The sequence below is a fragment of the Patiria miniata genome, unplaced genomic scaffold, assembly GCF_015706575.1.
Source record: "Patiria miniata isolate m_02_andy unplaced genomic scaffold, ASM1570657v1 HiC_scaffold_18, whole genome shotgun sequence".
Taxonomy (NCBI): domain Eukaryota; kingdom Metazoa; phylum Echinodermata; class Asteroidea; order Valvatida; family Asterinidae; genus Patiria; species Patiria miniata.
In genome coordinates this window covers 5,847,382-5,859,573 of record NW_024037056.1, presented here as the reverse complement: position 1 = coordinate 5,859,573, position 12,192 = coordinate 5,847,382, and the positions used below count along the sequence as shown (strand labels likewise).

The window sequence follows — 12,192 nt, the reverse complement described above, 5'->3', positions numbered from 1 at the left end:
AGAAAAAAAGAAATGTAATTTCCTGTGTTCATAATTAAACTGGCGAAACAACTAACCATCCTTTTGCTAAGACAAAATTAAAATTTGGATATTTGCAATTGGAAGAGAGCAAGGTATAAGAATGAATAAATGTGATTTCCTGTGTTCATAATTAAACTGGCAAAACAACTAACCATCCTTTTGCTCAGACAAAATTAAAATTTGGATATTTGCAATTGGATGAGTGCAAGGTATAAGAATGAATAAATTTAATTTCCTGTGTCCATAATTAAACTGGCAAAACAGCTAACCATCTTTGTAAATAAAAACTCAAGACAAAATGAGAATTGTGATATTTCCAAATCGACAAAAATATTTATATTTTGAACAAGGAATTAAAATGCACAGTTTGTGGAGTCTATGCAACTCTGATGATGCCAAAGTCACGCTTCCCCGGTGAACCATTACAAAAAGATGGAGAAATTGCAGTGCGCTAAAAATAGCACACACCAGGCCGAAAATAGCAGTCTCTTTTATAACGAATTCAGTTCCAGTAGAATTCAGCTGTGAATTCAATCGATGGAGCAGCCTAGCAATCACGCTATCTGACAGTGAAGTGCCTATAAAGGATTGACAAAATATATATTTCAAGAGGCTTTCTAGATTGAGGGAAAAAATGATTCGTGTTCTCTGATGCTCAAATGTGACCTTTCTTGATTGTTTCTAATATTTTGTGGACTAAAATTACAAATAATGCCTTAATTTTTTTTCTAATTATAAACAAATGTAATTCTACATTTCAGGTCAGTCCAGTCAGTAAGCAGTTTACAGTATGCTGAACAAGGTATAGTTCCAGTCATCTTTCATAAAATCAGAAATGTTAAAAAATTTAAGAGGTGCATTATGAAGATTCGTTGTTAAAGCTACAGTCCATCATTTGCAGCTATCCAAAAAGTAACTGACGTAACTCTTGTTGAAACACATACTTAGTTGAAAGATAGTTAGGGAGCGAAACTCCCTGTGAAATTATTCTTTCTGGCATGCTGTCATTTTGAAGAAATCAATGAAAAAAGGCCATTTCCAACGATGTGTCTAAAGACGCATTCTTGGAAATTCCCGTTTGTAGTTTGGAAATTCCCGTCATGCTAGTTTTTCAGCACCCTTCTTTAGATTTTAACCATTTTTGTTGCGTCAAACGAACATAATGCACACATGACAAATGGTCATGCTCTACCTATAATTCACAAGCTAATTGAAGGGCAAGGGTATTTCATTGTCATTATTCATCCTTGTCACTCGTGACCGGACTTGACCTTTTGATTGAGTCGTGATTCGATTTGTGACATGGGCTTGACATGTACATCTAATTGCTAAGGCAGGGGAATATGACAGAATGTAATTGTACATATATATAGACGTACTTCCTTACCCATAGACAAAGTATTATTACTTTTTGAGGACTAGTTTAATAGAGGAAAACAAAACCTGTTTACTTTTTACATGGCCGGTAAGTCAAAAAAGAGGAAACCCAAAATGGCACGCCTAATGTTTGAAGAAGTTCTGTATGTAGCGCGTTCAAGATCTTTAGCACGTGAAAACACAAGTAATAAGCTTTCTTTTAGTTAAAGAATCATTCAAATTGCTCATGTACTTTTCTAGTTATGGACTTTTTAAACACAAGCCCAGTTTTATAATTTTGTCCTCGGATCACAATAAAGGTATATTGTTTTTCAGCAAAACAAGCACAATGCACAGTTCACATATCAAAAAAACCCAAACATCGGAACACTCTGACAAACATGATAACTGGCACTTATAATAATCTGTATTTAAACACCGTCTGCCACTAATGTTAAAACAACATGCTTTATAATGTCAAGAGTTTATAGTCGTGCCCTGCCTTCTACTTGGCTACCCGGGAGACTTATGGGATTATTCAGATTTCATTTTCACGATACGACATGGTTTCATTTTACTGAAGTACATGTATTACGTACCCAATGTGCTCTGTGGACACAACTTTAAAATTCTGTTTGTGTTCAAAATTCCATAACTGGAAAAGTGCATGAGTGATTTGAATGATTTTTTTTACTAAAAGAAAGCTTATTAATTGGGCTTTCACATCCTAGATTTGGAAAGCGCTACATGCAGAACTTCCTTAAAATAAATAGAGGGCACCATTTGGGTTTCCTTCATTTTTTTGACTCGCCCTATATACATTGTTTCCCTCAATGCATAATTTAAATTGTAGGTTTACATTGATAAAGTGTAACATTACTTTCCTAATTAGAGATTACTTTCCTAAATAGAGATTACTTTAAAAAAAAAAAAATAAAGATATAAAAAGGTAAAGGGGACGAACCTGTGTTAACAGGAACGGAGTGCCCATCTCTCTTTGGTTAGGCCTAGCGATTAGGCCAGACTATATGCTGCTGTGGGGCAAGGGCGGATCCAGGGGGGGGGGCCAAAGGGGGCCATGGCCCCCCCCCCCCCAAAAACGAAACCAATTTTTTTTTTTTTTAATGTGACATCGCAATAAAGGCAGGCAATGAGTACACCACCATCTTTTCCTCAAAAAAATTGGTTAAAGTGGTCAGAAATTGCCTCAGATCGCACCACAGAGCATCTAGAATCCAAAAAAATTTCGGGGCCCTCACGGGCCCCGAACCCCACGCCGTAATTTTTTAGACCCACTTTTTTTGGGGGGGACCAAAATTTGTTTTGGCCCCCCCCAAAATTGTGTTCTGGATCCGCCCTTGCTGTGGGGGATCGCTATGTTATTTTATAATGTATATTACTGTACCTGTAAAAGACATTGGTTGTCGGACATAGTGGATATGATATCATAATGAAGCGTAAGCTAAAACTACAAAAATAACTACCTGAAAGCGGAATCAGTTCTCAGAGATCTGAGCTGGGAGGTTTATCGCCGATGCTTTATTTCAACGATGCTCCATCATCAAGCACTCATCAGCAATCATGTCGGATGCAGGCGGATTCTGACGACAGTGCACGGTCCTCGCTAGTCCATTAACTTGTTACAGCGCGGCTTCTTAATTTACCGGCAAATGCTGCCCACGAGATGCGCACGGTCGAATGCAGGGACGAAATGTTGTGGATGACGAGTAGGCTATACCAATCTCTTCATCTTGCAGGCAGTACAAAAATATCGTGATGCCGTGAATCGGGGAGAGGTTGACGCGTGACTCACAAAAACACCGACAGCACGAGAGCGAGATATGAGGAAGAGAAGGGAGGGTGGATGCTGGCCGAGACAATCTCCTCGGTTACGCTGATGCGGCGTCGCCACCGGCAACCTATTCTGTCGATTGATGATGCTGTTTCCCGTGGGGAGAACCGCGCCGTGCTATTTATAGCGTGCATTAGAGAGAAAATATTATTTGTCAAATTACGCCGCTTGCTTTCTCACTTGTATGTGTGAGTGCTTGGAATGTTCCATTTTAGCCTTGGGGGAGACGTGTTGGGCCCTATCAAATGTTCCTTCGTTGGTTTGTTTTGTTTTATTTCTACCTTTTTTATGAACACTGGAGCATTAAATTCATGTTTTGCAGTGGAAAATGTAATAATAGATAATCATTAATGTTTGGAAGTAGTCCACAGAATTAGTCATGGTAATATTCCAAAGTATTCAATTTGTTATTATTTCTCTGAAGTACTGTGTGTACTGCATACAATAATATTGGTTTGCTTTAAAGGTCATTCCTAGTTCAAGCGCAACATCCTCTTAAAGGGTTCATGTGATGACTTTTTCTTAGGAACACATTGTGCAACTTTCTCCTTCTCAATGGATGAAAGCTATGTGACATCCCTTTTTGGTTAATTTGGTTGAAGAGTGCACTTCTTTCAACATTAAAAATGTTCCATGCTTTTCCGGACATCTGAGGGCGCTGTAGCTGTGATGTCATTTCGGGAAGTCACCGTTCAGTTTAGTGGTTTTCAGTTCAATTTGTGAATCCAAAATTTGCTCATTGAAAAAAAACACTTGTGAAAAAGGGTTGCTCATTGGCTTACCGCCATGTACTTAGGGAATAGCAAATCATCAAAGAAAGGAAATTTATGTCAGCAAAAATTAATATCAAAAAAGTTTAGCAACTTTTTTTTGCTCAAATAGCTGTAACATTAAGGTTTCTGCCCGGAGTGACATCAAAATTTTGCGTATGAATATGGAAATTCACATTAACATAATAAAGGCACCAAAATACCCTTCAAAATAGCTAAACGAAAATTGGAAACAAGGTTAAGTGGGACACAAAAGGTGCATTTAGAAGGATAGCATTTTAAACAAATTACTGTTGCTGTTTTCAACTGTACAGATTCTGTTTTATGCCATACTGTGTTATGGACCATTATCATGTTGCGGCCATCTTGATTTTTCCCATTCAAATCAACGTAACCGGAGCGAGGCTAGAAGGATAATTAGTCTGATCCTTTTTGCACAAAAAAGTTATCATTCAGTAAGTACTGTTATTGGATACAGGGAACATGACTGAAATGGTGGCAGCATGATAAAGGTCTATTGATCCAACACTCACAATGCTGAAATATTGTCCTCACCCATCTTTCCCTCTTTTCCTTCAAATAAAAAAAAAATTGCTTAAAGGGCTGATGTCTATTTGAAAAAGGAGAGTTCTTCTAACCTGCCTATTTTCAGCTCTTCAGGGTGGTGCAAAAAGAAGGAAACCCACCCGACAGGAATTGTTAACCTACTTACTTAATGAATCAAATTATAATCAAAAATACTTAATGAACTTATTTAAACTTGTTTTTTTTTTTATAATGTAGTGAAGAATAGCCCTTCAACCGTACGTTGTGAAAAAAAATCTTCTAAAAAACGCAAAAAAAAATAGTGTTATTATGCTAATTTGAATACAAGTAACCAAAATCACTGTTGTCCACGTGTATTAAAGTCAGTCTAGTGTAGTTTTGGTTGTCTTCAAATCAAGCTCCGGAGCTCAGTCAAGCGGATGGAATAAAGCCGTCCGTGGACAAACAGGTTTGGCACATGACACTTTTAAACTACCATATCTCAGAGACAAAATACGCATTTGCAGTCATGTTTTCGTCACTTATGTTTAAAGATCAATATTTTAATTCCATTAAATCGATTTTTTTTGCAAAAAGCTCAGCAAGAAGGTGAAAATTGCTGTCAAAAGTGGGTTTCCTTCTTTTTGCACCACCCTGTACAGAGACTGCCAAACGGTGTTATTAATATTACCCCCAACATGCCCCACACATATTTTCTCTCACCCCATGATATTTCCTTCTTTCTATCCTACAAATCACAAATATCTCATGCCATATGCTGGCCTGCCCTCCAGGAGGCTTTATCAGTCTGTTTACAAGAATAATATTTTTCCCGTCTGGGACTTTCTAATAGAATCATCCACTAAACCACATGGCTTTATCGGAGAAAAATGCCGTTCACGCTTGCTATGATAAGGTTATAATCCGCTTGATATCAAGTACAGACAGTCAAATATTGGCTATCGCTTAGAGAAACATTCCTTATTGAGATTTATTTTTTCAATTTCAAGGTTTACTCTTTGTGGATTTGTTTCTCATTTTAAGTGTTGTTCACTAAATATTGGCCTAAATGACTTTCGGTGAGAAAGGAGTGCATTATTTGAAGGCAATATACAACATTTGCAAACATCAAAAAACAAAACTACCAAATTATTATGAAATACCTTACCGAACTGTTAGTGAATGATGGTTTAAAACATCCTGAGAAATCATGGCACCTGGTGTGCTGACATTTTTAAGAAAGGTGGGAGTTTTGCATCAATTTCCAACAATGGTCGGCCGACCATCGTTGGAAAAACTGGCTTTTTTTCAATTTACAAAATTTAGTTAGTCCACATTTTGTTTGCAATCGGTTACACATCTGAAGTGGGGTCAGGGAGCCAGACTACAAAAACACAAGTTTTTATTCTCGATTTTAACCCAGCATCTACGAACACAAAACTTTAAACAAGTCAGTGTAACAATATTTGCTATAAAATACTAACCCCCAAATCCATCCATTTCTAAAATTTACAGCAAAGGCAAATGTTGTATATTCCCTTTAAATGTAAAATGAAATTTTAAAATCCATTTATGTTGGTATTTTAATTGAGTTTGTTATTTACAGTAAAGTTTATTGAGTTGATCAGGAATTCATAGACGATTTTCATCTCTCAATGTGCCAATAGCAATAACTATCGGTCTTGTGAAAATGAAAAAAACGTCTTATGGCTTTAAAGTCGTACTTTTCATCCTGTATCTAATGATGTTTTCGTGGAAGCATTTCTCCATATTTCTAAGTTTGATGACAAATGGACTAACTTGGCTGGACATCAGAAGACAATGAGGTCTACTTTTTAGCCCCCTTAAAGCCGGGGAGCGGCTATAGCCGCGGCCGCTAATCCTCAGTGGAATGCATTTGCCAGCTGTGGTATGCCTTGGCACACGGCCAATGGGTATTTCTACAGCTGCTACTTCTGTGCAGTTCAGCAAAGGCTGTGTAGTCATGCGGGTCACTTGCTCTATGTATGGAGGAATGCCCCCATAGACCTTTATCATGTTTCCACCATTTTTGGCATGTTCCCTGTATCCAATAACAGTACTGAATAATAATGTGTTTGTGCAAAAAGGAACCAGACTATTTTTCCTTCCAGCCTCGCTTTGGTTAATACATTGATCTGAATGGGGAAAAAAATCAAATGGCTGCAACATGATAATGGTCTATTATGCCCCGTCCGCAAGGGGTAGATGTCAAATATTGTAAGTGCATGAGACAAGGATATCTTTAGATTGATATTTTTTTTGGGTGGTTTCATCTTGACAATTTACATCTTGACAATTTACATAATTTGTTTAATCGTCAATTGTTTTCAGGTTTTTTGCTCAGTGAACAGGTCGCAAAATGCAGACTTTCTCGCAAAAATCAAATGGCTGCAACATGATAATGGTCTATTATGCCCCGTCCGCAAGGGGTAGATGTCAAATATTGTAAGTGCATGAGACAAGGATATCTTTAGATTGATATTTTTTTTGGGTGGTTTCATCTTGACAATTTACATCTTGACAATTTACATAATTTGTTTAATCGTCAATTGTTTTCAGGTTTTTTGCTCAGTGAACAGGTCGCAAAATGCAGACTTTCTCGCAAAATTGCAGCAGAAATGAAGCATTGTAGAACGGTAAGTAATGATTTTGAACAGTATCAACCAACTCCACCTGTTTCTTGTATAAACCTATTTGACATTCCTCTGTACAGACTCTCCTTTTTTTTATCCTTAGTGTTCTCAAGCAGATGTGTTTGCTTATGCATGTAAGGGCTAATTTCAAGGTAGCGAGCATAATGTAAATATTGACACAGGGAATAGGGAAAAAACCGTGAATGAGGGAAATGAAAGACGGGTAAAGTTCAGTCAACTCAGTCAGTAGCTTGACGGAAAAGGTAAGAAGTCAAAATCCTGAGATGATAGGAATCAGATGTTCAAAGCAGCAACGAAGTGGCAGAGAAATTGACAACAAACACGTACTCCAGCATGCGTACGCTGTGGTCTAAGCCCACTAAGCGCATAGACGATTCGCATGGAGCAGGCATATTATTTTGAGGTATGTTTTGGCGCGCAGTGCAATTAGGATTTCTTTTTGAATTGAATTCTTATTCTATTTTGTTCTGAAATATTAATGGCGATTTTGGTATGTTTCCCAGTGCAAGTTCTTCCCCATTCACCGAGTTGGGAAAACGTCCATGTTTCATTTTATTTCATGGTATTCATCAGTTCGTAGAACGCTAAATGATCAGTGGTGCATGGACTGCTGAATTGTGTGATCTTCATATTAAAATAGACATAACTTGGGAATAGAGTATGCACATTACCAGAAATGCTTACAGTTACCAGTCAATAGCATGTACTTTATGCCGGTGGGTTTTCTGTGAAATGGAGCGAGCAACATTTTTGGCTTCTCCGTAAAGTTGCGGGAAAGCCGATCTTTTTGTTCTCATTGGCTTTTCCGCATAGTTCGGAAAAGTCATTGTTTTTGTTCTGATTTGTTTGGCTTTTCCGCATAGTTGCGGAAAAGCCTTTCTTTTTGTTCAGATTTTTTTTCTTTCTATTTTCTCTTCTTTTTGTCAAAAACACCTGTGTGCGAAAAAAATGGGATGACGTCATCAGACCGGAAGTCACTTTGAAAAGATCTTTAAATCTATATCCAGATTTTTGCTTCAAATAGCACCGTTAACATAACTCTCTAGCTTTCTGGTACTGACGTCACGATGACGTCATCAGGTATCAGATTACAAACACCAACCAAAGATTTCTAGATTGAATCTTTGAAAATCGATATAAAATTAATAATGATAATGCATTCAAAACAGAAAAACATAACCTCAATTTAAAAAACGTAATGCGGAAAAGCCCTATGTTCTGTTGCAAACAGACATAGACCTCTAGTTTTCTTTATATTTCTTCTAATTCGGTCACTTTCTTTTTGACTCGCCCTGTATATTCCAAACATATTGAATTGCTTTTCCCTGATAATATTTGTGTATCAAGGTGCTGGAGGTCATCGGCGCGCATCTTCTCGTTCCCAATTTAAAACATCAGTCAGTCCCTGTATACTCCCCGCTAAACAGCTCTGTAGCCGTCTTGTTTCTTTGATGTAGCTCTCAAGTGTTCTCGTTGGCCGAAGTGATCTGAACAAATACACTCTAAGTGCCCTTGTGGCACCGAGCAGTGGACAAATCGATCCTGCTTGGTTGTTAAGCTCGGAGGTCGTCTCCGCTATGAGCCTTTAGTTTTAGAGCTATCACGGGGGACACAGCTTATTTTTATGGCCTTTTTACTGCCATACTAACATCCTTGGTATTTACAAATGGGGTATTATGAGGCAGAGGTTACTGATACAACACGAGGGATATAGGAGGATCTATTAAGATGCTTCTCCAAAGATGTCTTTTCTCAAGAGTATCTCTTAAACAAGTCCAGCATGAAAGAAACACAGTTTAAATGACTGACTATAATTATACTGGAAAATAATCTAGCTAAGTTAAAGGGGCTTGTTTATACGCTACTGTTTTACATGTCCTATAAAAATCCTATAAATATCCTATTATATCCTATAAAATAAAAAGGAATGCATTTGACTGCTAAGATTTGTATGTTGTCAGATACCTAGAATGGTTAGAGTTTCGGATTATAGTTTCCCAGATAGGCATACGTTGCTCACGAGTAATTTTAAATAAAGGTTCAAAGTACTTCCAAGCGGAAAAAAAATCATAAGACGTTCGTTAGGCTTGTACTGACCATCTCTTTAACCAAACCTTCACGAACGTGTAAACCTGAAATAGCTAAATCTGTGCGTAATTAAAGGATTTGGATATACATGTATTAGCATTTTCCCAGGGTTATGGATTGCCTAAAAAATTGGAAACATCAAAACAGCAAAATTCATGGCATCTGGTGTGCTGACATTTTCAAGAAAAGTGGAAATGTTGTATTAATTTCCAACATCGTTCTTCAAATATTACCCCCCGATTTACCACAGTCCACATTTTGTTTGCAATCGGCTACACATTATCTGTACGGGTACAAGCCAGCTACACTGGTTCCCTGAGCTTACAATTCCCCGACGTCTATAAGTCTGTTTCATCTGGAGTGGAGTCAGGGAACCAGACTACAAGAACTTGATATTTGTTCTTGTTTTTTCCAGCATCTACAAACACAAAACTTGAAACAAGTCAGTGTAACAATTTTAACTATAAAATACTAACCCCAAATCCATCCATTTCTGAAACCAATTACAGCAAAAGCAAATGTAACACTATGCTTTAACATAGGCATTTGACCTTATCAAACCTTTTAAGCTATCTTGTTTGTTTGCAAGGAAAACCTATACCAAACAGCATTATAATAAATGTCAACTCTCCAATTAGCATTTCCTGAAGCTTTTCAAGGCGGTAAACAAGGTAAAGAAGCTATAGATCTTAGCAGTAACGTCACGCGAGTAGCCTCCTATTTTCATCATCAATCGATCCTTTCCAAACAAACACGATGAAGATGAACTCATGGGTTAAGATTTTGGCTTAGCAAGTACAGTTTCCCGAGAACACATCAAAAAAAATATTCAAATCTCTCCCAAGTAGAATAACACGCATCAGATTCACAGATTTAGAGGACCGAAAACCTAGGCAACTACAATTTTCTGTAAAGGGCCCATGAAATTCAGGGTTTTTTTATAGAACACATTTTGTGCAACTTTCTACTCATCTGAAATGTATGAAAAAAATATTATACTGAGGGCGCTGTTGCTGTGATATCATTTCAGGAAGATACTGTTCAAAAGTACCCTTGAAAATGGTACCAAAATATTCTTGCCAAAATACCCTTGAAAGTGGCAAAAACAAAAATTATAAATAACGTTAGGCTAAATAGGGGACAAATGAGTGTTTTTAAAGATTGCATAAAAACAAATAACATGGGCCAATTAAACAGCGAAACATGGTTCCACCTCCAGTTAGCAGAATTCACAAACATAAAACTTACGAAAAACAATTTTCAAGAGGAAGAAAAAAATTGACTTAGGATATATAGGCCCCTATAGAGGGTGAAAGAGGTACAACCATAGGTACAACATCCTAACTCATTCCCAGTTGACCAAGACGTCGTGTGTATACTTCAGAGGTAAACCAAAGGATGTAATGCGTCTATCAATTGTTGCCCCCTCCCCAACCTGGGCTGCCCCACCCAAGACGTGGGGATTGTCACTTTTGGCCCCCTCGGGCAAAATTTAAGCGACAATGCCCAACCATGCCCTGACTTATGGGGTGCACTATAGCGATTGCCTTTCCATGTAGTATGCCAATGGTAATAATGCAATTTCAGTGGCCAAAATCCCCACCCTGGGGCATGAATAACATGACCAAATCCCGACATCGGACAGGGGGAAGCGCGGGGGTGGGAGGGAGGGACATTTGATAGGCGCATAACAACCATGTTCATGAGAAGGAAAAGTGTCTACATTTCTTTCCCAATTGAACAAAACACATCTGAATTCAGAGACTACACATGGTCAAGTTTAAGTGCAATATCGTATCTCACTATTACAGGTGCATGCAACTATTAGGATAAAAACATATTCATGAGTCTAAAAAATGTTCCTACCTTTTTTCCCAGTTACACCAGACGCGTCAGAATCCACATGTTAAGATAAACACACAGCGCGAACGTGCTCTCGGGATCAGACAGACACAATGTTAGTGTGCGAGTCACAGCCAGCGGCTCTACTGTCATCACACCGCGAGATCAATGCCACGACCTCTCAACAACCAGTCTGCCCGAGTGAGTCTAAACAACGACCTGCATATAAAGATGCGATGCTATTTATAGCCGGGCCGGGGAAGGATAATAAATATTGCATTGTTTGGCGAGAGTAGAGAAAAATCAATTATTGTCATAAGCCTAGCGTGTGAATGTCGTTGCGTGAGGTACATGGACAATGAGCGTATTGATTAACTATCCAGACGTATTGAGCTGGCGCAATTAACGCTTTATGGTCTACGTATGTGTACTTGGATTTCCGTAGAGTGAGGCTATGTAAAGCGGGCACAAGGGTGCACACCTGTAAATAGGCCTTAACCCATCTGCCGAGCTCATGAATAAAAGTTATACCCTCAAAATATTCTATATTAGAGAGTTCTGAGAGCCATTGGGGAATTGAAGAAATATGGCAATGAACCTCTGTCCCGGACTCGGGCTTCCAATTCTGAGCATTTTGGATACAATTGGGCTCGAAAGTGGAGCTATTTTGCCATGTTGTGGAGGGATCGTTTTTCAAGATGGCTACCGTTCCGCTTTGGGGAAAATAGGGGTGGTCTTCTTTGGGCGAGAATTTCTCGAAAAGTCAACTGTCAACCCATCAAAAAATGAAAAGAAATTGAAAGATGACACGTCGATCATCATTTTTCTGTGCAGCTTAAATACTTGTGAGAGTTCTGAGTATTTTTAAAAGAATTTTGAAGTATGGGCATTTAGCACTAGTGGCTATGGGATTTTTTTTGCACTGTTGCACCCACAATGACTGGGTGGCCATATTAAGATGAGGCATGTGTTATCAGATTCTAAGTAAACACAGCAAACAAAGTCCACACTCATTAGAGGGGTCATAATTTTGAATCTGATCGTCTAATGATGACGTCCTTTC

The 12,192-nt window shown here is 38.2% G+C and overlaps 1 long non-coding RNA gene across 1 annotated transcript in view; it reads left to right on the top strand.

The window, feature by feature from the left end:
• The window catches only part of LOC119724401, a 29,549-nt gene extending 18,298 nt beyond the window's left edge, over window positions 1-11,251 (top strand). The window contains exons 3-4 of the long non-coding RNA XR_005270638.1: window positions 7,105-7,181; window positions 11,166-11,251. This is a non-coding gene — a long non-coding RNA (uncharacterized LOC119724401). The remainder of the gene's footprint in view (window positions 1-7,104; window positions 7,182-11,165) is intronic.
• Window positions 11,252-12,192: the final 941 nt, after the last annotated feature.